This window comes from Octodon degus, unplaced genomic scaffold, assembly GCF_000260255.1.
Source record: "Octodon degus isolate 3935 unplaced genomic scaffold, OctDeg1.0 scaffold00372, whole genome shotgun sequence".
Classification (NCBI taxonomy): Eukaryota; Metazoa; Chordata; class Mammalia; order Rodentia; family Octodontidae; genus Octodon; species Octodon degus.
The window spans coordinates 429,626-434,797 of NW_004524948.1; positions in this window are offsets into that span (position 1 = coordinate 429,626).

Below are 5,172 nucleotides of genomic sequence, written 5' to 3' on the forward strand. Positions count from 1 at the left end.
ATAAATAAATAAATAAATAAATAAAATGCTGAACCATTGAATGAGCTACCTCCCTGTTTATCCTCCTAGGACATTTGTCTGGTTGTTTGGGATTTCAACTAGAAAACAGCCAGCAGTTTAATGGCTTTGCCCATGGTGTTATAGCCAGGGCTTCTGGGCACCATGAGTAGGGGCTGGGCCCCAACAGGTCCTGCAGAGCCGACTTCAATTCATGGAGCTGGGGACAGAGCTTCGGGCAAGAATGGCACCCGCCACACACCCATGTGAGGCAGGGGCAAGGCGGAGGCAGGGGCGATGTGGAGTCCCCCAGAGCCTCATTCTGCGCGCTCAGCCAGAAGAGCCGCGGTGCAGAGACTGGGCTGCACCGGGAGGGAGCAAGAAGGGGCCAGAGGCGCGGACGCGTTGCGTAGCTCCGTCGGCCGCAGACACCCGGCTCCTTTCCCAGCGAGCCGCAGCAGCAGCAGCTCTCCTCCGGGCCACCTGTGTTATCTTGTACCACAGATTTCTTTCTTCTTTTTGTACCAGGAATCGAACTCAGGACCTTGAGAGCTTTCCAGGCAGGCGTTGTTCCGCTGAGCTAATATCACTTGCCCTGTCCAAGATTTCTAGATTCGTTGCACTATGATCTTATAGTATAAATGAAGTGATTTCTATTTTTTTAATTTTTTTCTTTTGCGACAGGCTTTCACTTTGTAGCCCAGGCTGGCTTCAAACTCATGGTCATACTCCTGCCGTAATCTCCCAAATTCTGGGATTACAGGAATGCGCTACCATGCTCGGCAATAATTTCTATTCTTTTGCATTTACTTAAGCAGGCTTTATTGGCCAGTTTGTGGTCTATTTTGCAGAAAGTGCCATGTGCTTTTCAAAAAAAAAAAAAAGAAAGTGTATTCTGTTGTTAGATGAAGCACTCTGTAGAAATCTATTAAATCAAAATTTGAAGGTTTGATTCAGTTGTTTTTTTTTTTTTTGCGGAACCAGGGATTGAACTAGACCCTTGAGCTTGCCAGGGATGCGCTAAGCCATCTCCCCAGCTCTCAGGTTTTTTTTTTTTTTTTTTGTCTAGTTGATTTGTGCATTTGTTACAATGGGGTACTGAGTCCTCTCTTACAATTGTATCGGTGTTTATTTGATTGTTCATGTCCATTAGTTTTTTAAATGAAACTGGGTATGGTGTTTGGTGTGTGTGTGTGTGTGTGTATATATAATTTTTATTTTTAATTTTTTTGTATCTTAGTACAGGGTCTACAGGGTCTCACTATGTAGATTGAACTCGTAGTGATCCGCCTGTTTGCATCCTCCCTAGTACTGAGATTACAAGTGTGAGCCACCACACCCAGTCTCAGTCTCTGCCATAGCATGCCCCAGGGGAGGGGCCAGCAAGGCATACTGGGGATTGAACACCCGGCCCCTGCATCCGCCTAAGCAGGTGCTTTAATCCGCTGAGCTATCTGGCCAGCTCTGTAAGACCCTGTCTTTAAAAGACAAGGAAAAGGGCTGGGGAGGTAGCTTAGTAGAATAAGTGCAAGGGCCTGAGTTCAATCCTTGGTTTGCAAAAAAAAAGACAAGAAAAAAAAAAAAAAAGAACTCAAATGAAGCTAAGGGTTACTACGAAGTTGAAGGAAGATGGTTTGAAGTTTTTCTATTAAAAAAGTGACAGTCTCCTTGCCTTGCTTCTTACTATGTGGAAATTGTGTGCATTACTATGTCTGGGTAGAGACTGGAAAAAAAAATATTCCCATCAATAAAAAGAAAATACACTTCCCTGGCAAGCACAAGGCCCTGAGTTCAATCCCTGATTCCACCAAAAAAAATAAATAATGGGGCTGGTGAGATGGCTCAGTGGTCTAAAGCACCTACTTAGAACAAGCTTAGCAAAGCACAGGAACCACGGTTCAATCCCCCAGCATCACATGCCAGCCAGCTCCGAGCTGGCCACACACACACACACACACACACACACACACACACACACACACACAAATAAATAAATAAAATTTTAAGAATAAATAAATAAAATAAAAAATAAAAAGAAAATAGGATGCCTCCAGCAGGTTCCTCCACTGATCCCAGGACTGCAGGAAAGTCCCTGCTTTCCTTCAAGGAGAGAGCACAGCCTTCAGAGTCCTTCACTGCTGGCTAGAGGTGCAGTTGGGCTGGCAGGCATTGTGCTGCCATTGGCAGTGACTGCATCCAGGCTCAGTGGACAGAAAGCCAGGATGTGGAGTAGCGTCCACCGTGGGTGTGGGCTGAGGCTTCAGGGGAGCAAACGCTGGCTGAACATTTGCACTTCCTGAACAAACCCTGCCTCTAGTCTTAAGTCTGTCACCATCTGTGTGACAGACACTAGGAATGTCACTTCACCACTTGGTGTGTGAGGTCCCTCATCTCAAATGTCCTTGCTTGTTCCATGCATCACTCTAAGCCCCTCCTATACTAAATGCCCCTCCAAGAAAGAGCGGAGTATTTACTGAGTGACTCTGTGACCCCCTCCTAGCCACCATAACCTGGGGCAGCCACTCTGTGATGAGCCTCTCAGTCTCCTGACCTGGGTGGCTCAGCTAGTTTCCTAATGGCAGGCCTGTGGGCTTTTTTTTTTTTTTTTGCAGAACCAGGGATTGAACTCAGGCCCTTGCGCTTGCTAGGGAAGCACTTATTCCCTGAGCCATCTCCCCAGCCCCAGGCCTGTGGGCTTTGACTGTAAATTGGCAAATGTTCAACTGTTGATCATTTATATCGTGTATTCAGAGGAAGAAGTGGTGTTTGAGAAGCATTGCCATGGTAACAGTGAAGCAAGTAGGCAGCCAACTACGAAGAGAAATGATCCTTTTTTTTTTTTTTTTTTTTTTGGTGGAACTGGGTATTGAATTCAGGGCCTTGAGCTTGCCAGGCAAGCTCTTATTCTACTGAGCCATCTCCCTGGCCCCAAATGATCCATTATTAACACATACAAGCTATGCTCTTGGGCTACTGTAAATGAATATGTCACACTACTGGGAAAGTGGCTACTGTCCGCATGTCTCACCTTCATCTTAAAAACTAAAGAGAGGGCCTCTTGGGTTCAGCTTGTTAAATACACCATAGCACAGTGACGGTGAACCTGTTAGAGCCACCACTCTCATAACACATCCTGAGACTCCCCAACTTTGGGTGCAAAGGCCCTCCCAGCTTTAAGAGCTGAGGTCTTCAGGCTAGCAGCTCTTAGTCTTTACTGATTAGGGATCAACTTTGGGCAGGGGGGCTGGGGAGATGACTCAGTGGAATAAGCACTTCCCTGGCAAGCACAAGGGCCTGAGTTCAATCCCCAGTTCAGCCAATTTAAAAAAAAAAAAAAAACACACACACAAAACTTTGGGCAGGACAAAAGAGCCCAAGGCCAACTTCTCCATGCAGTCCCAGTTTGCAGTAGGAAACGTCTAGTGTGATAAGCTGCCATGCCACTCTAAAGCAGGTTTGGAAACAAAGGTGTGGACTGCTCAGATAGGATCACAGTATCCATACCATTCGTGTAGTTCTTGGGCATGGCTGTGCAAATGTAGAGGCAGAAGCAGCATCATTCACACTGCAGGCCTGACGTCCCCATTACCATGTACTCTGTGGACACAGCTGGGGCTGAATTCCCAGTAAGTACAGGCAGAGCAGGAAGAACAGCGACTGGAAAGCACAGCCAGCTGGACACAGCAACCATGGATGCTGAAGTGAGTCCTTCCCCTAAACTGCAGGGTGCCCAGCCATCTCTGGCTCAGAGCTGGAAGGCAGCCAGCTTCTCAGTTGAATACTGAATTAGAGTTCTCAGTCAGCTCTAGCCGTAAACTCATTTTAGTTTATAAGCACCACATATTAGAAATCTCTGATACTCATCTATTAAGTGACCTTGGCTGTATGTGACACTGAAAATTCTGAGTAGCAAAGTCTGGTAATGTTGGCAGTTCCATCCTCATTGCTCCTGGTCACCGGGTACAGTAAGTGCTGAGAATATTTATCCCCCACTCGTATCTGGGGACCAGCTACATTAGTGTCACCTGGGGAGGTTTGGGAAAAGCACATTCCTAGGCCACAGGTTTGGCAATTCTGATCATCAAGGTCAGAGCTGGAACTCAAAGAACTACATTTCCAAAAATGTACTCAAGGCGAGTGAGGAGCAGAGCCTCTGACTCTGGGGGTCAAAGAGTTCAGGGCTTAACTTTCAGCTGCCACATCCTCCTGCTGGGACCTTGGCCTCCTTGGACACCTCAGGTTCTCTAGCTGCGTGCTGAGGATGATACACATTCAGAGAGATGTGACAGTCATGGGACAAATGGCTAAGAATGCTAAGCTCAACTTGAGCCCCAGCAATGTTTGGAGGCCTTGTGAGCCCACGGAGGGGTTTACAGGGAAGGGATGTCATAACTGTGCCCTCCGGCCTGGGACAATAATAACCCTGTGGCACAACCCCTCTCCGGTTTGTCAGGGCTATAGCAGTGCTTCCTACTTTTGTTTTTTAAGTCTATTCAGAAAATGAGGGCCACGATTTGGAATCAGAATGACCCATGTTCGGGGGCTGGTGAGATGGCTCAGTGGTCTAAAGCATCTACTTAGAACAAGCTAAGCTAAGCAATGCACAGGGACCGCGGTTCAATCCCCCAGCACCACATGCCAGCCAGCCCCGCCCCTTGGTGGGCTGAGCTGGCCACACACACACATAAATAAATAAATAAATATTTTTTTTAAAAAAGAATGACCCATGTTCAAACCTCAGCTCTGCCATTAGCTGTGCTCACTGGCTATGTTTCTTGCCTTCTCTAAGCAGTCATTCATGGATTTAAATTGAGAAGAGTAACGCTTACAATCTTTTTTTTTTTCTTGGCGGAGCCTCGAATTGAACTCAGGCCTTTGCGCTTGCCAGGGAAGCGCTTATTCTACTGAGCCACCTCCCTGGCCCCACAATCTCTACCTTACAGTGAATTTATGAAGGTTGGAAAATAAATTCACCTTAAAATCTTTTTGAGGCAAATCCAGAAATAACCATAGGAATAAAGTCAGTGAACAGACAACAAGAAAAAGTACACTGAGTGCTTGGCCTCATGCCCAGGGGGCCATGACTGGTGGCCGCTGCTCTTGGCTGGTCCTCATACAGTTGGGTTTTGCAAAGCTCATATAATTCGGTTTTGCTTCTTCTTTTTTTTTTTTTTT